Genomic DNA, 23,735 nt, shown 5'->3' on the forward strand with positions numbered 1-23,735 from the left:
ATTTATTATCATAGCATATATATTTTAAAGAAATCATGGTATCTTAAGCCAATCTTTTAAGATTATAAAAAATTGGGATCATTTATATACTCAGTAAGAACACTAAACTCCTGCTCTGTGTAATTATGACTGTGAGAGTGAGACACAAAGATAGATGGGGTGGGGGGTTAATGTGAATTACAGATACGTTACTTTTAATAAATTTAAAATATTCATAAGTCGTTCATTAAGAAATCACATAAGAAAACCTGGATCTATAAAAGGCAAATTAATTCACTTTACAGAAAGATTTTCCATAGCTTTTAACAAGTTTTCCTAGAACACACTTTCTAAATTGAGTGTGAATTTAGTGAAGGGACATAATTACTGATCAAATGAAGGTAGTGGAGGCACATATAAAGCACATTGAATTCAAATTTAATCTGCATCTAGTGATGCTTAATGCACTCATAAATTTTTGCATAGACAAAGCCCACATTTGAAAATAATTATGCCTTTATATACCTTGAGTATAGGGTCCAAAAAGTGGTAAGAATTCAAATGTGTATTAAATAACTCAAGATGAAAAATTCAAATCATGAGGCCCTAGGTTTTTTTTTTCTATACAATAGCAAATACTGACACTAATTCCAAATATTCTGATATTTAATATCTTGTAAACAACTTTTTATCTTGCTACCCCAATAAACATTTGCAACAATTATTTCCTTTCTTAACAGAACTGATTTTCTTAATAGATATAACCATAATAGAGACTTTATAATTCTTGTTTATTTTATTTTATTTTATTTTTTTTAGATAGGGTCCCATGTTGTGGCCCAAGCTGGAGTACAGTGGTTTGATCATAGTTCACTGCTGCCTTGAACTCCTGGGCTCAAGTGATTCTCCTGCCTCAGCCTCCCGAGTAGCTAGGACTACAGGTGCATACCACTGTACCTGGCTAATTTTAAAAATTCTGTAGACACAGGATCTCAGTATGTTTCCCAGGCTGGTTTCAAATTCCTGGCCTCAAGTGATCCTCCCACCTTGATCTCCCAAAATACTGAGATTACAACAGGTATAATCCATTTTGAGATGTATGTGTGTGCTATTTCCTTTGTTGAAAACAAAAAACAATAAAAGAACATACAAATGAGAGGACCCAATAAAGTCTACTGGTAGAATACATGGATGCTAACAGGCTTAGTTACTTTGAAATTTGAAATGTTAACTAAATGCTTCTCTCTCATGCCAATGTAGAAACCTGTGATCAAAGTTGACTTCTCTGGCTTATGCCACATACAATAGGTTTATCATCACTAGATCAATCTCCAAAGTCCACTGTTACTGACCAGGCAGGCAGGAAGACAGGCCAATCTGCATTAATTTATTCTACTAAAAGATAGGGTTTTCTTAAATGTGTAACTCCTATGCCCACTCCCCCAACACATACATGCCAAACACGACTCAAGAGAAAGATAAAATAATAAAACCAGATAACATTGACTAATATTTTTAGCACATTTACCAAACACAATGAGAAAAGTCAGCTGTTCTCCAACACACCAAATAAATTACAAGATTAAAACGTTCTATGGATAATCTCTAATTTTACTTCCGTGTAGCAATAAATGATCTTAATCATAGTCAGATCAGTTCATTTCTCTAAGAAAGCAATCTGGATAAGAGAAAAGCCAAGAAAACTGTATACTAGGAACTAATTCATTTCTATCTGTGCCACTGATTCTCTCAATAACACTGGATAATAACTTAGTCTAGCTATGACTGTAAATATGGATGATACACTCTCTGCTCACGTGTGTAACAGGATGATATGAAAATAGCAGGAATAAACAAAAGCATGAAAATACCCAATTCTTTGGAAATAAACACTGTCAAGTGCGGTATTTATTTCTCAATTATAAACACCACAATTTATAACATTAATTATGTATTTAATGGTTGGAGGGGAAGCCTTTCCAGAAATGCATGTACACATAAACATATACACAAACTCATATACAGCCTTTTAAAAAATGTCTGAGATATCAGGAAAGCTTTATTAAGTCAGTCCTTAACATTCTATAATTTCTAAGTCCAAATGTATCATCATGGAATTAGTAGAAATTGAAGCCCAGAGAGGCAAAGTAACTTTTTCCGATTACACAGCTAAGGACTACCTGGGACTGGAAACTAAATTTCCTGGCTCCTATGCAGTGATGATTCCATCACACCACGAAGAATGTCTGTTTTCTTGAGATACAGTTCCTCTATTTCCCAGACCTATTCCCTTAGGTAAAAAAAGATAATTCACTGAAAGATTCCAGGGGAGGGGGAACTTACGTCTATTTTCTTACTTTTAGCACTTTTTAACTTTTATTTATGTATTTATTTAGAGACAGAGTCTCGCTCTGTTGCCCGGGCTGGAGTGCAGTGGTGCTCACTGCAACCTCCACCTCCCAGGTTCCAGTGATTCTCCTGCCTCAGCCTCCCGAGTAGCTGGGACTACAGGCACCCGCTACCATGCCTGGCTAATTTTTGTATTTTTAGTAGAGATGGAGTTTCACCAAGTTGGCCAGGCTGGTCTCAAACTCCTGACCTCAAGTGATCCACCCACCTTGGCTTCCCAAAGTGCTGGGATTACAGGCATAAGCCACTGAACCTGGCCTGCACTTTTGTACTTTTTGAACTTTTTAAAACAAGCATGTTAATAAAAGAAAACATAAAAACTGAAAAAACAAGTCTCAAGACAAACTTGTGAAAGGCCAGTTCATGCTTATACTATACCTGAAAATAATACCACGTACTGTTTTACCATTTGCATCTTCAGGAGATACTTATTTTTGAGAAACGTCATTTCTAAACCCCTTTAATGTATTCACCCCACTAATTCCAGATTTAAAACCTATCCTATCAAGTCAGACATGACTGTCCAAGGTCAGGTTATGGTGAAGGTTCAGCCTCTAACCATACAATAACTTTCCTTTTGACTTGCGAGTCAACTGAAATGCCATTGTAAGTCACAGGAAAACTACATGTGAATTTGTTTGTTTTCTATCCTAGAAAGTTTCAGATTTTTTGCCTAAAACATTACCTCCATCCTGGCTACTATAATCCCTCTTTTCAAAGAACCAAACCAAACAAAATGCAAACAATACTAACATCCAATTACAAAACCAGGAAATAACTACCAGTAACATTTGTTATGTATTCCTCCACACATTTACACACACACACACACACCTTTGCATAAAAATGGAATTGACAAAGGGCAAGATGGCTGATGAGAGGCAGCTGTGGTCTGTGGCACTCACAGAGAGGCATGAAAAGGGGTGAATGAATCCAACACCTTCAAATGAAATATTCAGGTTCTTACATTGGGACTGAACAGGCAAACAGCACAGACAGCAAGGAGAATGTGCGGGGCGGGGGGTGGGGGGGCGCTATGGCCCATCTAGGAGCCACGTGGAGCAAAAGGAACCCCCACTCCCAGCCAGGGAAGGCAGTGAGTGTGTGTGCAACCCGCTCAGGAAGCCAGGCTTCTCCGATGGATCTTTGCAACATGCGGAGCAGGAGATCCCCTTGTGAACCCATTCCACCAGGATCTTGGTTCTGATACACAGAGCTGTGTGGAGGCTCGGCAAAACAGCAGCTCAGGCGCACACAGAGACCCAGGAATTTTGCATGCTCCTGCCACGGGATCCCTGCCAAGGCGTAAAATCCATCCATATACATCCCTAGGAAGGGGTCTGAATACAGGGAGCCAAGCAGCATGGCTCGGCAGGCCCCATTTCCATCGCACCTCACAGACTTGGAATCCCAGCTAGCCAACAGCAGAGGGCTGAAATCCGCCTGAGACAAGACCAAGTTCCAGGGGGAGGGGCGGTCGCCATCTCTGCAATTCAGAGGAAATAGCCAATCCAGCCTGCCAGCTGTGAAGAGTGGACACAGCCCAGAGGAGGAGGGGCCGCCCACAGCACAGTGCAGTGGCCTTGCCAGATAAGGGGGCCAGACCGCTTCTTTAACCAGACGGACCCACTCCAAACTGAGTAGGACTTACCATGCAGGGTCAGAGATCTGATCTCTCGCTGGGAGGGAGCTGGCGGTAGCGGGGAGGGGTGGCTGATATCTCTGTGGTTTCTGGGGACTCAGTTGTTCCAGCCTGTCCGTTGTGGAGAGTGCAGATCACCCAGCCGAGGAGCACCGCCCCCGCCCCCCACAAGGCATAGTGCAGCCGCCTTGCCAGATTGTAGCTAGACTGTTTATTTGACAGGCCCCGACCCACTCCTGCAGACAGAGATCTGGTATCTCCATGGGAGGGAGCTCTCCAGGGGAGGGCCGGCGGCCATCTCTGTGCTTCCGTTAAATCAGCCATTCCAGCTTGCTGGCTATGGAGAATAAAGGTGGTACAGAGGAAAAAACCCCAGTGCAACACACCTGCTCTACCAAGTAGCAACCAGACTGTTTCACTGGGTGCGTCCCTGATCCCATCCCTCCTGACTGGGTGAGATCTTCCAGTGCGGGTCGCCAGCCGCCTCCTGCAGGTGCGGCAGAGGTGGAGGAAACTGGGGTCTGGAGCAGACCCCCAGCTAACCACAGGAGCCCTAGAGTAGAGTGGGGTGACTGTTAAAAGAAGAACAACGAAACAGAAAACAACAGCAATGGCAAAAACAACAACAAAAAGGCCCTGGGAAAAAAAAAAAACCCATTCAAAGGGCAGCAACCTCAAGGATCAAAGGTAGATAAGCCCACAAAGATGAGAAACAATCAATGCAAAAACGCTGAAAACTCAAAAAGCCAGAGTGCCTTTTCTTCTCCAAATGACTGCAACACCACTCCAGCAAGAGCACAGAACTGGGCTGAGGCTGAGAAGGATGAAGTAACAGAAATACGCTTCAGAAAGTGAGTAATAACAAATTTTGCTGGGCTAAAAAAGCATGTTTTAACCCAAGGCAAAGAAGCTAAGTATCATGATAAAACAATACAGGAGTGTATATAGAAAGAATAGCCAGTTTAGAGAGGAACATAACCAACCTGATGGAGCTGAAAAACACAACATGAGAACTTCACAATGCAATCAAACTTCACAATGCAATTAATAGCAGAAGAGACCAAGGTGAGGAAAGAATCTTAGAGCTGGAAGACTATCTTTCTAAAGTAAGACAGGCAGACAAGAATAGAGAAAAAAGAATGAAAAGGAATGAACAAAACCTCTGAGAATTATGGGATTATGTAAGGAGACCAAACCTATGACTGATTGGGGTCCCTAAAACTGACAGGGAGAATGGAACCAAGCTGGAAAACACACTTCAGGATATATTCGAGGAGAACTGCCACAACCTAGCAAGGCAGACCAAAATTCAAATTCAGGAAATGCAGAGAACCCCAGTAAGATATTCCACGAGAAGATCAACCCCAAGATACATAATCATCAGATTCTCCAAGGTCGAAATGAAAGAAAAAATGTTGAGGGCAGCCAGAGAGAAAGGCCAGGTCACTTACACAAAATGAAGCCCATCAGATTAACAGCAGACCTCTTAGCGAAAAACCTGCAAGCCAGAAGAGATTAGGGGCCAATATTCAACATTCTTTTATTTATTTATTTATTTTTTAATTATACTTTAAGTTCAAGGGTACATGTGCATAATGTGCAGATTTGTTAAATATGTATACTTGTGCCGTGTTGGTGTGCTGCACCCATCAACTCGTCAGCACCCATCAACTCGTCTTTTACATCAGGTATAACTCCCAATGCAATCCCTCCCCTTCGGCCCTCCCCATGATAGGCCCCGATGTGTAATGTTCCCCTTCCCGAGTCCAAGTGATCTCATTGTTCAGTTACTACCTATGAGTGAGAACATGCAGTGTTTGGTTTTCTGTTCTTGTGATAGTTTGCTAAGAATGATGGTTTCCAGCTGCATCCATGTCCCTACAAAGGATACAAACTCATCCTTTTTTCTGGCTGCATAATATTCCATGGTGTATATGTGCCACATTTTCTTTTTTTTTTTTTTTTTTTTTTTTTTTTTGAGGCAGAGTCTCACTCTGTCGCCGGGGCTGGAGTGCAGTGGCCGGATCTCAGCTCACTGCAAGCTCCGCCTCCCGGGTTTATGCGATTCTCCTGCCTCAGCCTCCTGAGTAGCTGGGACTACAGGCGCCCGCCACTTCGCCCGGCTAGTTTTTTTGTATTTTTATTAGAGACGGGGTTTCACCGTCTTAGCCAGGATGGTCTCGATCTCCTGACCTCGTGATCCGCCCATCTCGGCCTCCCAAAGCGCTGGGATTACAGGCTTGAGCCACCGCGCCCAGCCAATGTGCCACATTTTCTTAATCCAGTCTGTCACAGATGGACATTTGGGTTGATTCCAAGTCTTTGCTATTGTGAATAGTGCTGCAATAAACATACGTGTGCATGTGTCTTTATAGCAGCATGATTCATAATCCTTTGGGTATATACCCAGTAGTGGGATGGCTGGGTCATATGGTACATCTAGTTCTAGATCCTTGAGGAATTGCCATACTGTTTTCCATAATGGCTGAACTAGTTGACAATCCCACCAACAGTGTAAAAGTGTTCCTATTTCTCCACATCCTCTCCAGCACCTGTTGTTTCCTGACTTTTTAATGATTGCCATTGTAACTGGTGTGAGATGGTATCTCATTGTGGTTGTGATTTGCATTTCTCTGATGGCCAGTGATGATGAGCATTTTTTCATGTGTCTGTTGGCTGTATGAATGTCTTCTTTTGAGAAATGTCTGTTCATATCCTTTGCCCACTTTATGATGGGGTTTTTTTTTCTTGTAAATTTGTTTGAGTTCTTTGTAGGTTCTGGATATTAGCCCTTTGTCAGATGAGTAGATTGCAAAAATTTTCTCCCATTCTGTAGGTTGCCTGTTCACTCTGATGGTAGTTTCTTTTGCGGTGCAGAAGCTCTTTAGTTTAATTAGATCCCATTTGTCAATTTTGGCTTTTGCTGCCGTTGCTTTTGGTGTTTTAGACATGAAGTCCTTGCCCATGCCTATGTCCTGAATGGTACTACCTAGGTTTTCTTCAAGGGTTTTTATGGTATTAGGTCTAACATTTAAGTCTCTAATCCATCTTGAATTAATTTTCGTGTAAGGAGTAAGGAAAGGATCCAGTTTCAGCTTTCTACTTATGGCTAGCCAATTTTCCCAGCACCATTTATTAAACAGGGAATCCTTTGCCCATTTCTTGTTTCTCTCAGGTTTGTCAAAGATCAGATGGCTGTAGATGTGTGGTATTATTTCTGAGGACTCTGTTCTGTTCCATTGGTCTATATCTCTGTTTTGGTACCAGTACCATGCTGTTTTGGTTACTGTAGCCTTGTAGTATAGTTTGAAGTCAGGTAGCGTGATGCCTCCAGCTTTGTTCTTTTGACTTAGGATTGTCTTGGCAATGCAGGCTCTTTTTTGGTTCCATATGAACTTTAAAGCAGTTTTTTCCAATTCTGTGAAGAAACTCATTGGTAGCTTGATGGGGATGGCATTGAATCTATAAATAACCTTGGGCAATATGGCCATTTTCACAATATTGATTCTTCCTATCCATGAGCATGGTATGTTCTTCCATTTGTTAGTGTTCTCTTTTATTTCACTGAGCAGTGGTTTGTAGTTCTCCTTGAAGAGGTCCTTGACATCCCTTGTAAGCTGGATTCCTAGGTATTTTATTCTCTTTGAAGCAATTGTGAATGGAAGTTCATTCCTGATTTGGCTCTCTGTTTGTCTGTTACTGGTGTATAAGAATGCTTGTGATTTTTGCACATTCATTTTGTATCCTGAGACTTTGCTGAAGTTGCTTATCAGCTTGAGGAGATTTTGGGCTGAGACAATGGGGTTTTCTAAATATACAATCATGTCATCTGCAAATAGGGACAATTTGACTTCTTCTTTTCCTAACTGAATACCCTTGATTTCTTTCTCTTGCCTGATTGCCCTAGCCAGAACTTCCAACACTATGTTGAATAGGAGCGGTGAGAGAGGGCATCCCTGTCTTGTACCAGTTTTCAAAGGGAATTTTTCCAGTTTTTGCCCATTCAGTACGATATGGGCTGTGGGTTTGTCATAAATAGCTCTTATTATTTTGAGATACGTTCCATCAATATCGAATTTATTGAGCGTTTTTAGCATGAAGGGCTGTTGAATTTTGTCAAAAGCCTTTTCTGCATCTATTGAGATAATCATGTGGTTCTTGTCTTTGGTTCTGTTTATATGCTGGATTACGTTTATTGATTTGTAAATGTTGAACCAGCCTTGCATCCCAGGGATGAAGCCCACTTGATCATGATGGATAAGCTTTCTGATGTGCTCCTGAATCCAGTCTGCCAGTATTTAATTGAGGATTTTTGCATCGATGTTCATCAGGGATATTGGTCTAAAACTCTCTTTTCTTGGTGTGTCTCTGCCAGGCTTTGGTATCAGGATGATGTTGGCCTCATAAAATGAGTTAGGGAGGATTCCCTCTTTTTCTATTGATTGGAATAGTTTCAGAAGGAATGGTACCAGCTCCTCCTTGTACCTCTGGTAGAATTCAGCTGTGAATCCATCTGGTCCTGGACTTTTTTTGGTTGGTAGGCTACTAATTATTGCCTCAATTTCAGAGCCTGCTATTGGTCTATTCAGGGATTCACCTTCTTCCTGGTTTAGTCTTGGAAGAGTGTAAGTGTCCAGGAAATTATCCATTTCTTCTAGATTTTCTAGTTGATTTGCGTAGAGGTGTTTATAGTATTCTCTGATGGTAGTTTGTATTTCTGTGGGGTCGGTGGTGATATCCCCTTTATCATTTTTTATTGTGTCTATTTGATTCCTCTCTCTTTTCTTCTTTATTAGTCTTGCTAGTGGTCTGTCAATTTTGTTGATCTTTTCAAAAAACCAACTCCTGGATTCATTGATTTTTTGGAGGGTTTTTTGTGTCTCTATCTCCTTCAGTTCTTCTCTGATCTTACTTATTTCTTGCCTTCTGCTAGCTTTTGAGTGTGTGTGTTTGCTCTTGCTTCTCCAGTTCTTTTAATTGTGATATTAGAGTGTCAGTTTTAGATCTTTCCAGCTTTCTTTTGTGGGCATTTAGTGCTATAAATTTCCCTCTACACACTGCTTTAAATGTGTCCCAGAGATTCTGGCATGTTGTATCTTTGTTCTCATTGGTTTCAAAGAACATCTTTATTTCTGCTTTCATTTCGTTATGTACCCAGTAGTCATTCAGGAGCAGGTTGTTCAGTTTCCATGTAGTTGAGCGGTTTTGATTGAGTTTCTTAGTCCTGAGTTCTAGTTTGATTGCACTGTGGTCTGAGAGACAGTTTGTGACAATTTCTGTTCTTTTACATTTGCTGAGGAGTGCTTTATTTCCAATTATGTGGTCAATTTTGGAATAAGTGCGATGTGGTGCTGAGAAGAATGTATATTCTGTTGATTTGGGGTGGAGAGTTCTATAGATGTCTATTAGGTCCGCTTGGTGCTGAGATGAGTTCAATTCCTGGATATCCTTGTTAACTTTCTGTCTCATTGATCTGTCTAATGTTGACAGTGGGGTGTTAAAGTCTCCCATTATTATTGTGTGGGAGTTTAAGTCTCTTTGCAAGTCTCTAAGGACTTGTTTATGAATCTGGGTGCTCCTGTATTGGGTGCATATATATTTAGGAGAGTTAGCTCTTCCTGTTGAATGGATCCCTTTACCATTATTTAATGGCCTTCTTTGTCTCTTTTGATCTTTGATGGTTTAAAGTCTATTTTATCAGAGACTAGTATTGCAACCCCTGCTTTTTTTTGTTCTGCATTTGCTTGGTAGATCTTCCTCCATCCCTTTATTTTGAGCCTATGTATGTCTCTGCATGTGAGATGGGTCTCCTGAATACAGCAGACTGATGGGTCTTGACTCTTTATCCAGTTTGCCAGTCTGTGTCTTTTCATTGGAGCATTTAGTCCATTTACATTTAAGGTTAATATTGTTATGTGTGAACTTGATCCTGCCATTATGATATTAACTGGTTATTTTGCTCGTTAGTTGATGCAGTTTCTTCCTAGCCTCCATGGTCTTTACATTTTGGCATGTTTTTGCAATGGCTGGTACGGGTTGTTCCTTTCCATGTTTAGGGCTTCCTTCAGGGTCTCTTGTAAAGCAGGCCTGGTGGTGACAAAATCTCTAAGCATTTGCTTATCTGTAAAGGATTTTATTTCTCCTTCACTTAGGAAACTTAGTTTGGCTGGATATGAAATTCTGGGTTTAAAATTCTTTTCTTTAAGAATGTTGAATATTGGCCCCCACTCTCTTCTGGCTTGGAGAGTTTCTGCTGAGAGGTCTGCTGTTAGTTTGATGGGCTTCCCTTTGTGGGTAACCCGACCTTTCTCTCTGGCTGCCCTTAAGATTTTTTCCTTCATTTCAACTTTGGTGAATCTGGCAATTATGTGCCTTGGTGTTGCTCTTCTCGAGGAGTATCTTTGTGGTGTTCTCTGTATTTCCTGAATTTGAATATTCGTCTGCCCTACTAGGTTGGGGAAGTTCTCCTGAATGATATCCTGAAGAGTGTTTCCCAACTTGGTTCCATTTTCTCCCTCACTTTCAGGCACCCCAATCAGACGTAGATTTGGTCTTTTTACATAATCCCATACTTCTTGCAGGCTTTGTTCATTTCTTTTTCTTCTTTTTTCTTTTGGTTTCTCTTCTCGCTTCATTTCATTCATTTGATCCTCAATCGCTGATACTCTTTCTTCCAGTTGATCGAGTCGGTTACTGAAGCTTGTGCATTTGTCACGTACTTCTCGTGTCATAGTTTTCCTCTCTTTCAGTTCGTTTATGACCTTCTCTGCATTAATTATTCTACCTATCAATTCTTCCGCTCTTTTTTCAAGATTTTTAGTTTCTTTGCGCTGAGTACGTAATTCCTCCTTTAGCTCTGAGAAGTTTGATGGACTGAAGCCTTCTTCTCTCATCTCGTCAAAGTCATTCTCCGTCCAGCTTCGATCCGTTGCTGGCGATGAGCTGCGCTCCTTTGCAGGGGGAGATGCGCTCTTATTTTTTGAATTTCCCGCTTTTCTGCCCTGCTTTTTCCCCATCTTTGTGGTTTTATCTGCCTCTGGTCTTTGATGATGGTGACGTACTGATGGGGTATTGGTATAGGTGTCCTTCCTGTTTGATAGTTTTCCTTCTAACAGTCAGGACCCTCAGCTGTAGGTCTGTTGGAGATTGCTTGAGGTCCACTCCAGACCCTGTTTCCCTGGGTATCAGCAGCAGAGGTTGCAGAAGATAGAATATTGCTGAACAGCGAGTGTACCTGTCTGATTCTTACTTTGGAAGCTTCCTCTCAGGGGTGTACTCCACCCTGTGAGGTGTGGGGTGTCAGACTGCCCCTAGTGGGGGGTGTCTCCCAGTTAGGCTACTCAGGGGTCAGGGACCCACTTGAGCAGGCAGTCTGTCCCTTCTCAGATCTCAACCTCCGTGTTGGGAGATCCACTGCTCTCTTCAAAGTTGTCAGTCAGAGTTGTTTGCGTGTGGGCAGGTTTCTGCTGCATTTTTTGTTGTTGTTGTTTAGCTGTGCCCTGTCCCCAGAGGTGGAGTCTACAGAGACAGGCGGGTTTCCTTGAGCTGCTGTGAGCTCCACCCAGTTCGAGCTTCCCAGCGGCTTTGTTTACCTACTTAAGCCTCAGCAATGGCGGGCGCCCCTCCCCCAGCTTCGCTGCTGCCTTGTGGTTAGATCGCAGACTGCTGTGTTAGCAATGAGGGAGGCTCCGTGGGCGTGGGACCCTCCCGGCCAGGGGTGGGTATAATCTCCTGGTGTGCCCGTTTGCTTAAAGCGCAGTATTGGGGTGGGAGTTACCTGATTTTCCAGGTGTTGTGTGCCTCAGTTCCCCTGGCTAGGAAAAGGGATTCCCTTCCCCCTTGTGCTTCCCAGGTGAGGCGATGCCTCACCCTGCTTCAGCTCTCGCTGGTCGGGCTGCAGCAGCTGACCAGCACCGATTGTCCGGCACTCCCTAGTGAGATGACCCCAGTACCTCAGTTGAAAATGCAGAAATCACTGGTCTTCTGTGTCGCTCTCGCTGGGAGTTGGAGACTGGAGCTGTTCCTATTTGGCCATCTTGCTCCGCCCCCCTCAACATTCTTAAAGAAAAGAAATTCCAGCCCAGAATTTCATATCCAGCCAAACTAAGCTTCATAAGCAAAGGAGAAATAAGATCCTTTTTAGACAAGCAAATGCTGAGGGAATTCATCACTAGCAGGCCTGCCTTGCAAGAGGTCCTGAAGGAAGCACTAAATATGGAAAGAAAAAACCATTATCAGGCACTAAAAATACACTGAAGTACACAGTCCAGTGACACTATGAAGCAACCACACAAACAAGTCTGCAAAATAACCAGCTAGCATCATGATGACAGGATCCAATTCACACATAACAGTACTAACTTAAAATGGAAATGGGCTAACTGCCCAAATTAAAAGACACAAAATGGCAAGTTGGATAAAGAGTCAAGCCCCATTGGTATGGTGTCTTCAAGAGACCCGTGTCATGTGCAAAGACACCCATAGGCTGAAAATAAAGGGACACAAGAAAATTTACCAAGCAAATGGAAAACAGGAAAAAGCAGGGGTAGCAATCCTAGTTTCTGACAAAACAGACTTTAATACAACAAAGATCAGAAAAGACAAAGACAGGCATTACATAATGGTAAAGGGTTCAATTCATCAAGAAGAGCTAACTATCCTTAATATATATGCACACAATAGAGGAGCACCCAAATTCATAAAGCAAGTTCTTAGAGACCTACAAAGAGAATTAGACTTCCATACAATAATAGTGGGAGAGTTTAACACCCCTCTGACAATATTAGATCATTGAGACAGAAAATTAACAAAGATATTCAGGACCTGAACTCAGCTCTGTATCATGTGGACCTGATAGATACTTACAGAACTCTTCACCCAAAAACAACAGAATATACATTCTTCTCATTGCCACACAACACATACTCTAAAATTTATCACATAATAGGAAAATACTCCTCAGGAAATGCAAAAGAACTGAAAACATAACAGTCTCTTAGACCACAGCGCAAGCAAATTAGAACTCAAGAATAAGAAATCCACTCAAAACCATACAACTACATGGAAATTGAACAACCTGCTCCTTAATGACTCTTGAATAAATAATGAAATTAAGGTAGAAATCAAGAAGTTTTTTGAAATTAATGTGAACAAAGAGAAAACATATCAGAATCTCTGGGACAGAAATTTATAGCACTAAAATGCCCACATCAAAAAGCTAGAAAGGCTGGGCGCAGTGGCTCATGCCTGTAATCCCTGCACTTTGGGAGGCCGAGGTGGGTGGATCACTTGAGGTCAGTAGTTCGAGACCAGCCTGACCAATATGGTGAAACCCCATCTCTACTAAAAATACAAAAAATTAGCCAGGTGTGATGGCAGGCGCCTGTAATCCCAGCTACTTGGGAGGCTGAGGCAGGAGAATCCCTTGAACCCAGGAGGCGGAGGTTGGAGTGAGCCGAGATTGTCCCGTTATACTCCAGCCTGGGCAACAGAGCAAGACTCCATCTCAAAACAAACAAACAAAAAAACAAAACTAGAAAGATCTCAAGTTAACAACCTAACATCTCAACTAAAAGAACTAGAGAACCAAGAGAAATCAAACCCCAAAGCTAGCAGAAGACAAGAAATAACTAAGGTCAGAGCTGAGCTGAAGGAAAGTGACACGGAAAATCCATTAAAAAAAAAAAATCAATGAATCCAGGAGGTGGTTTCTTAAAAAAATTAATAAAATAGATAGACCGCTAGCTAGGCTAATGAAGAAAAGAAAGAAGAATCAAATAAAATCAGAAATAAGGGGGACATCACCACCTGACCCCACAGAAATGCAAACAACCATTAGAGAATCAGAGAATAATATAAACACCTCTACGCACATAAACTAGAAAATCCAAAAGAAACGGACAATTTCTTGGACAAACACACCCTCCAAGACTGAACCAGGAAGAAATTGAATCTCTGAATAGACTAGTAACATGTTCCAAAATTGAGGCAGTAATAAATAGCCTACCAGCCAAAAAAAGCCCAGGACCAGATGGATTCACAGCCGAATTCTACCACAGGTACAAAGAGGAGCTGAATACTGAAACTATTCCAAAAATTACAGAGGAAGGACTCCTCCATAACTCATTCTATGAGGCCAGCATCACCCTGATCGAAAACCTGGCAGAGATACAACAAAAAAAAAGAAAACTTCAGGCCAATATCCTTGATGAACATTGATGCAAAAAAATCCTCAATACAATACTGGCAAACTGAATGAAACAAGCAGCACATCAAAAAGCTTATCCACCACGAGCAAGCTGGTGTCATGCCTGGATAGCAAGGTTGGTTCAACATACGCAAATAAATAAACGTTATTCATCACATAAACAGAACTAAACACAAAAACCACATGGTTATCTCAATAGATGCAAAATACTTCTTCAATAAAATTGAGCATGCCTTCATTGTTTAAAACTCTCAATAAACTAGGCATTGAAGGAACATACCTCAAAATAATAAGAGCAATATACGACAAACCCATGGCCAATATCATACTGAATAGGCAAAAGCTGGAACCATTCCCCTTGAAAACTGGCACAAGACAAAGATGCCTTCTCTCACCACCCTTACTCAACATAGTATTGGAAGTCCTGGCCAGGGCAATCAGGCAAGAGAAAGAAATAAAGCGTATTCAAATAGGAAGAGAGGAAGTCAAATTATCTTTGTTTGCATATGACATGTTCCTATAGCTAGAAAACCTCACTGTCTCGGCCCAAAAGCTTCTTAAGCTGATAAGAAACTTCAGCAAATTCTCGGGATATAAAATCAATGTGTAAAAATTACTAGCATTCCTATACACCAACAACAGGCAAGCAGAGAGCCAAATCATGAATAAACTCCTATTCACAATTGCTACAGAGAGAATAAAATACCTAGGAATACAGCTAGCAAGGGGGAAGCAAAGGACCTCTTCAAGGAGAACAACAAACCACTGCTCAGAGAAATCAGAGAGGATACAAACAAATAGAGAAACATTCCATGCTCATAGACAGGAAGAATCAGTATTGTGAAAATGGCCATACTTCCCAAAGTAACTTATAGATTCAATGCTATTCCCATTAAACTACCACTGACAATTCTTCACAGAATTAGAAAGACAAAAAAAAAAAAACTATTTGAAAATTCATATGGAACCAAAAAAGAGCCCAAATAGCCAATGAATCCTAAGCAAAAAGAACAAAGCTGGAGGCATCATGCTACCTGATTTTATCTATACCACAAGTCTACAGTAACCAAAACAGCATGGTACTGGTACAAAAACAGACACATCGACCAATGGAATAGAATAGAGAACCCAGAAATTAAGACCACACACCTACAGCCATCTGCTCTTTGACAAACCTGACCAAAACGAGCAATGGGGAAAGGATTCCCTATTTAATAAGTGGTGACAGGAGAACAGGCAAGCCATATGCAGAAAACTGAAACCAGAACCCTTCCTTACACCATATACAAAGTTTAACTCAAGATGGATTACAGACTGAAATGTAAAACCCCGAACTATAAAAACCCCAGAAGAAAATGTAGGCAATACCATTCAGGATATAGGCATGGGCAAAAATTTCATGAGAAAAACACCAAAGCAACTGCAACAGAAGCCAAAATTGACAAATGGGATCTAATTAAACTAAAAAGTTTCTGCACAGCAAAAGAAACGATCATCAGAGTGAACAGACAACCTACAAAATGGAAGAAAACATTTGCAATCTATCCATATCACAAAGGTATAATATCCAGAATCTACAAGAAATTTAAACAAATCTATGAGAAAGAAACAAACAATGCCATTAAAAAGTAGGCAAAGGACATGAACAGATACTTCTCAAAAGAAGACATACTTGTGGCCAATAAACATATGAAAAAAAGCTCATCATCACCGATCGTTAGAGAAATGCAAATCAAAACCACAATGAGATACCATCTGATGCCAATCAGAATGGCTATTACTAAAAAGTCAAAAAACAGCAGATGCTGGAAAGGTTGTGGAGAAAAAGGAACACTTTTATACTGTTGGTGTTCAACCATTGTGGAAGACAGTGTGTCGATTCCTCAAAGACTGAGAGGCAGAAATAACATCTGACCCAGCAATCCCATTACTGGGTATATACCTAAAGGAATAGAAATCATTCTATTATAAAGATACGTGCATGCGTATGATCACTGCAGCACAAAAGCAAAGTCATGGAATCAACCTATATGCCCATCAATGATAGACTGGATAAAGAAAAGGTGGTACATATACCAGATGGTACATATATACACTATGCAGCCATAAAAAGGAACAAGATCATGTCCTTGCAGGGACATGGATGGAGACAGGAATCATTATTCTCAGCAAACTAATGCAGGAACAGAAAACCAAACCCCACATGTTCTCACTTATAAAGTGGGACCTGATCGATGAGAACACATGGACACATGGAGGGGGACAACACACACTTGGCAACTGTGGGGGGTTGGGTGAGGGAGGGCATCAGGAAGAAGAGCTAATGGATGCTGAGCTTAATACCTGGGTGATGGGATGATCTGTGCAGTAAACCACCATGGCACACGTTTACCTATGTAACAAACCTGCACATATATTCCGGAACTTAAAAGTTGAAAGAAAATAATGGAATTGAAGTATATGTAGTTTTGAAACATACTCTTATTTCTTAATACCTTTCCGAGGGTATCATTTTACATCAAATCCAACCCTTCATCATTTCTAATAGCTGCATAGTGCTTATATAGTTACACTTTATCATCTATTTAATCATTCCCTTACTTAAGAGTTTATTAAAACATTAAGACTGCTTTCAGTTTTTATTACCAAATCTGCAAACAAAAGTTAATGAATAAAGTTTAATGTATTTCAATCACTTATTTATATGATTATGCCAAAAATATTCAAAGACTAAGATAAGCATGCTTTCCATAATTTTCATTTTGACAAAGAAAAGACCGGGCAAATAAGTTAACTGGTTTTTTAAATTGGAAATCATTTATGTCGTTCATAAGCAGGAAGGCAGAAGTCTTTCTTTCCTCCAGAGTGTTATGTAAGACATGAATAAGAGAAAATAGAGGATTTGTGACACAAACTGTTTCTAAATCTTTCCCTTTTAATTAATAGCAGCATACTATCAATATAAGAAACAAATAATGAAATTAAGAGGACAAAAAAGTATTTGTAACAGAATCTTCAGATTATTTCTTTGGGAAAAAAACAGTTTTGCAAAGTCCAGAGCAAGTTATAAAAGTTAATAAAGAAAATTTCTTCCCAATACACAACACAACTGGTGGAAAGGTTTTTGTTTTATCCTGTAAAAGCATGCATTTATATTAGTTGCTAGAGTAACACTATTATTGAAAACAATACTGGAACAGAATCTATAATCACTAGGCCAACAGTCATCAAAATGAGATTTAAATTACATCCAAATGTGTACCTTTACTTTTCTTTGTCTAAACTTTTTTTCCTATTTAAGTGAAAAAGCTTATATACTGGGAAAAGCAAGGTCTATATTCTAGCTCACAATCTAAATTAGTTTAAGCTTTTAAAATGACTAGTTTAATTAATAAAACAAAATTAATGATAAATTAAAAGTTTAAGTTAATTTACTTAGAAGTTTAAAGTATTTGGCAAGCTGACAAAAATTCCCATCTAATTAATTCTGAAATTCAACCTTGAAAATAAAATATCTAAAAAAATAATCAAGGCTTTGCCTGGGGGTAAGGGAGGGGGTTTGCCACGTTTCAAAAATATTTTGCTTGCCATTACTTTGAATTTGAGTTTTATAATATCTGGAAATAAAATCACCAGAATACTTAACTGCCACATGACCCACTCAAAAAGCTATGAAAAATTCCTTTTATTGCTTAAATAAATCTAGCTTCTCAGTAAAGAAATTTAATATTCCTGGTCAAAAAGCGTCTACTTTCAAATTTGAAGGCTCTTTCTTCCCAAACTACACTGGAAAAACTGCAGTGAATTTGATAAGTAACTAGAGAGCTTATTGAATGAAATTCTCATAACACCTTGTATCAGATTTTTTGGTCACAAGCACATAACCTTTGTCAAAGAGCATTTATAAATATATCCAGATTCCCAAATTGTTGGTATGAATAAGATAGTGACAACTACAGAACTTGTCACTTTAAATGAAAGAAAAGGCAGGCCTGCCAAACTGACTTAGGTGGAAGGTAAAAGCCTCCTTTGATAAGAATGTTTTCTCCTTAACGCTAAAAGAACTAGATACTACATTTAGCAATTTACCTTTAAAAATTGGATATCCATTACAACCATTACATATGCCACATGTCACTGAGGTAGAAAGTCATCATTCTAGATTTTATATGACTGCAGTGACATTCTAGAGGTTGCAGCTTTCCAAGGATAGCCTCAATCGAAACTCAATTTTCATTCTACACAATCTTGAGTTAACATTATTTCACAAACATTGTTACATTCTCTAACTCAACTATAGGTGCAATGTAAAAAGGAAACAGAAGATATGAAACAGGAATGAAAGCAGCTATTTAGCAGTTCAAATTACATCCTTTTTTTTTTTTCTTTGAGACAGAGTCTCACTCTGTCATGCAGGCTGGAGTGCAGTGGCACAATCTTAGCTCACTGCAACCTTTGCCTCTTGGGTACAAGCAATTATCCTCATTCAGCCTCCCAAGTAGCTGGAATTACAGGTGCCTGCCACCACCACATGCCTGGCTAATTTTTTTTTTTCTTTTTTGTATTTTTGTAGATACAGGGTTTTACCATGTTGTCCAGGCTGGTCTTGAACTCCTGACCTGAAGTGATCCGCCTGCCTCAACCTCCCAAAGTGTTGGGATTACAGGTGTGAGGCACCATGCCTGGCCACATCTTTTGTTTTTTAAGAGACAGGGACTCGCTATGTTGCCCAGGCTGGAGTGCAGTGGCTATTCATAGGTATGATTTTATGTTGCATAGCCTCGAACCCCTGAGCTCAAACAATCCTCCTGCCTCAGTCTCCTGAGTAGCTGGGACTACAGGGGTGTGCCACCACACCTGGCTTTCAAATTATATCTTAGACAAAGAAAACATTAATAAAAGATAAGAAGTACAATAATAAAAAAGGAAATAAGGCCATCTAGTAATTCTTACACTGATCAAAATCTCTCTTGCAATTTATATTCCTTTAAGGGTCCAAAATAATAAATCTGATATAAAAAAAAACTTGGTCATGCAAACACTAGTAATGGAAGAGACGAAAGTGAGGTATTCACCTACTTAAAGCCCTTAAAAGGATTATAGCTTCAATTTCTTGCTACTCTTACTCCAGGAGTGTTAAAAGACTTACATGTATGAATCAGTCAACCTAACCAATATAGTAACACCACTTTAGAATATTAATATACAGATACTGTGACACTCAAATATCTACATTAATTCAGAATCATTAATCATTCCAACGTGTTATGTTCTTCTGAACTGTAAATGAAAATGGGGGAAAAAATTGAAGGACATATAGCTTTGTTTCCCAGGTTTCTCTCTACAATGGATAATTTCACGAGCAGGTTGCCTGAAATGTAAACACTAAATAATCAACCTATTTGATAAAAAGAAGATCTGTTCCAGCCTTTCGAATTTCAGAGGTAAATTTCATGGAATGATATAAATTATATATACTTACACACACATGCATGCGCACACACACACACACACACACACACACACACACACACACACACACACACCAAAAAAAAAAAGGTGGTAACTTTGTCAACTGGGAGGCTTTAGGTGTAGTGATTAAGATCATAGGCTCCGGAATACTGCTCTCTAATAGTACGCTCTGCAACGATGGAAATGTTCTGTGTTTGCACTACCCAAGAGAGTAGCTACAAGCCACATGCGACTACTGAGTATCTGAAGTGTGACTAATGTGACGGAGAAACTGATTTTTTAACTTAATTTTAATGTAAATGTAAATAGCCATATGGAGCTAGTGGCTCTTGTATTGAACAGTGAGTCTCAAGCAGATTTTAACCCTAGTTCCACCACTTATTAGCCCTTTCTCCTTGAGCAAGTTACCTCGCTGAACCTCAGTCTTCTGGTATATAAAACGGGCTACTAAGTATCTATTTCATGGATTATTGTGAAGATTAAATACTACACATGAAGTGCTTAGCACAGTGCCTGGTTTACCACTGACCTTTGTGTCACTAAATCTAATGGTCAATTCTCAGACCTGATCCTGTTTTACTCATCAGTAACATGTGACAGAATTTAATCACTCTCTTCATCAAAATACTCTCTTCTCTTGGTTGGCTTCTGGGAGAACTATATTGGTGTTATTTACCACTTTCTATTATTTCTAATACCTTTTCTAATAGTGTTAAAGCTGACCCTCACCTTAAAAAGAAAAAAAAAAAAAAAAAAAAAAAAAGAAAAGAGCCCAGCATGGTGGTACACGCCTGTAGACTCAGCAAGTTGGGAGGCTGAAGCAGGAAGATTGCTTGGGCTCAGGAGTTCAAGACCAGCCTGGGCAATATAGTGACACTCTATCTCTTTAAAAAAAAAACGTATTTCTATACAGAGGCATTTTACACCCTAACCAAGTTTTTCTAATAAAAAATTGAGGAGATGTTTGACAGGACAAATTATCTGATATTGGAGTTGTCCGAGAAAATCCTAGATACATGGTTGCCATAATTTTAGAAAGACCAATAGTTATTACCTGTCCTGAAAAAATGTATATATGTATTTTTTAAAACTTAGCAGATACACAATAGCAAAGTCATGGAATCAGCCTAAGTGTCCACCAATGGATGATTGGATAAAGAAAATGTGGTACATGCATGTTCTCACTTATAAGTGGGAGCTGAATGATGAGAACACATGAACATGTTGAGGGGAACAACACACACTGGGGACTGTCGGGGTGAGGGTTGAGGGGAGAGAGAACATCAGGAAGAATAGTTAATAGATGCCAGGCTTAATACCTAGGTGTTGAGGTGATCTATACAGCAAACCACCATGGCACACATTTACCCATGTAAACCTGCACATCTTGCACATGTGACCCTGAACTTAAAAGTTGAAGGATAAAAAAGGAAATGTGTGTGTATACATTGCGTGCACACACACACACACACACCATGGAATACTACTCAGACATAAAAATAAATGAAATCATGTCTTTTGAAACAACATTGGTGGAACTGGAGAGGCCATTATCTTAAGGAAGTAATTCAGAAATACAAAGTCAAATATTACATATTCTCACCTATAAGTGGGGGCTAAACAATGTGCACACATGGACAAACAGAATGGAATAACAGACACTGGAGACTCCAAAAGGCGGGAGGGTAGGAGGGAGATGAGGGATAAGAAATTATGTATTGCATACAATTAACACTATTCAGGTGATGGTTACACTAAAAACCCAGACCTCACCACTGTGCAATATATGTTTAAAAACAATGCATTTGTACTCCCTAAATCTATAAAAATAAAGAAATTTTTAAATTAAAAAAGTTAGCTGATGCATAAAGGACACCTCTCATTACCTAAAATGAAAAACACAGTAAGCCAAAGTAATTTTGAGGATCAAATAATGTTGGAACTATAAGAAACTTCGAAATTAAGTTAATTTGCTGCTCTTATTTTACCAGAGACTGAGGCACAGACATTAAGGATGTGTCAGTAATTTTTATGTTTATGTAAAGACAAAGGGCCTTGCTGGATTTTTCTTCTTCTCTTTATGAATGCTAACTTTGCTCCTTTTTCTTTGAGACGGAGTCTCACTCTGTCACTAGGCTGGAGTGCAGTGGCGCGATTGGGCTCACCGCAACCTCCCCCTCCTGGGTTCAAGCAATTCTCCTGCTTCAGCCTCCCAAGTAGCTGGGACTACAGGCGAGCGCCACCACGCCCAGCTAATTTTTGTACTTTTAGTAGAGATGGAGTTTCACCATGTTGGCCAGAATGGTCTCGATCTCTTGACCTTGTGATCTGCCTGCCTCGGCCTCCCAAAGTGCTGGGATTACAGGTGTGAGCCACCGTGCCCAGCTACTTTACTCCTTAATGGATGGGTGATCCTTTACTACAAAGGAATAATATCATCTATAGCTCAGAGCTACTGTAAGGAGTAAATGAGACAATGTGTTTAAAGGTACATAGTACAAGCACTCAATATATGTATTACTCCTTTTCCCATACCGGTTTTCAAAAAAAATATTAACCCCTTTAAACATGTCATTCATAAAACATTCTTGCCAAAAATGTACGTCATGAATCTCATCAAGCCTTTACATCTAATTTTTGATTTCAAGTATACAGAATATATAAGAGGTAGAATAAGTTCAAACACTGTCAGGAAATAATCAAACAAATCCAGAATGGAGGGTGAGAAAATGAATGTGCTAAAATAAAAGAGACGTAAGAAAGAGAAACAACGACCACAGACTACCAGTGGATCCACTACCAGTGGATCTCTCTGCAGAAATCCTACAAGCCAGAAGAGAATGGTGGCCAATATTCAACATTCTTAAAAAAAGTAATTTTCAACCCAGAATTTCATATCCAGCTAAACTAAGCTTCATAGATGAAGGATAAATAAATTCCTTTACAGACAAGGAAATTCTGAGAGATTATGTCACCACCAGGCCTGCCTTATAAGAGCTCCTAAAGGAAGCACTAAACATGGAAAGGAACAACCAGTACCAGACACTGCAAAACCACGCCAAATTGTAAAGACCATTGACGCTATGAAGAAACTGCATCAACTAATGGGCAAAATAACCAGCTAGAATCACAATGACAGGATCAAATTCGCACATAACAATATTAACCTTAAATGTAAATGGCCTAAATGATCCAATTAAATGACACAGACTGGCAAATTGGATAAACAGTCAAGCCCCATCAGTATGCTGTATTCCGGAGACCCACGCCACTTGCAAAGACACACATAGGCTCAAAACAAAAGGATGGAGGAATAATTTACCAAGCAAATGGAAAACAAAAAAAAGCAGGAGTTGCAATGCTAATCTCTGATAAAAGAGACTTTAAACCAACAAAGATCAAAAGAGACCAAGAAGGGCATTACATAATGGTAAAAGGATCAATGCATCAAGAAGAGTTAACTATCCTAAATATATATGCACCCAATACAAGAGCACCCAGATTCATAAAGCAAGTTCTTAGAGGCCTACTAAGAGACTCAGACTCCCATCCAATAATAGTGGGAGACTTTAACACCCCACTGTCAATATCAGATCAATGAGAGAAAATTAACAAGGATATTCAGGACTTGAAGTCAGCTCTGGACCAAGTGGACCTAATAGATATCTTCAGAACTCTCTACCCTAAATCAACAGAACAATGCATTCTACTCAGCAACTCCTTGCACTTATTCTAAAATTGACCACATAATTGGAAGTAAAACACCCCTCAGCAAATGCAAAAGAAGGGAAATCGTAACAGTCTCTCAGACCACAGAGCAATCAAATCAGAACTCAAGATTAAGAAACTCACTCAAAACTGCACAACTGCATGGAAACTGAACAACCTCCTCCTGAATGACTATTGGGTAAATAACAAAATGAAGGCAGAAATAAAGAAGTTCTTTGAAACCAATGAGAACAAAGAGACAACGTACCAGAATCTCTGGAACACATTTAAAGCAGTGTGTAGAGGGAAATTTATAGC

At 39.7% G+C, this 23,735-nt stretch overlaps 1 protein-coding gene across 10 annotated transcripts in view; it reads right to left on the minus strand.

Moving 5' to 3' along the window:
- ATRX (ATRX chromatin remodeler) overlaps positions 1-23,735 on the minus strand; it is a 309,323-nt gene that overhangs the window by 18,525 nt on the left and 267,063 nt on the right. The gene's annotated exons all lie outside the window — the stretch shown is intronic.

Source organism: Rhinopithecus roxellana, chromosome 7, assembly GCF_007565055.1.
Source record: "Rhinopithecus roxellana isolate Shanxi Qingling chromosome 7, ASM756505v1, whole genome shotgun sequence".
NCBI lineage: Eukaryota > Metazoa > Chordata > Mammalia > Primates > Cercopithecidae > Rhinopithecus > Rhinopithecus roxellana.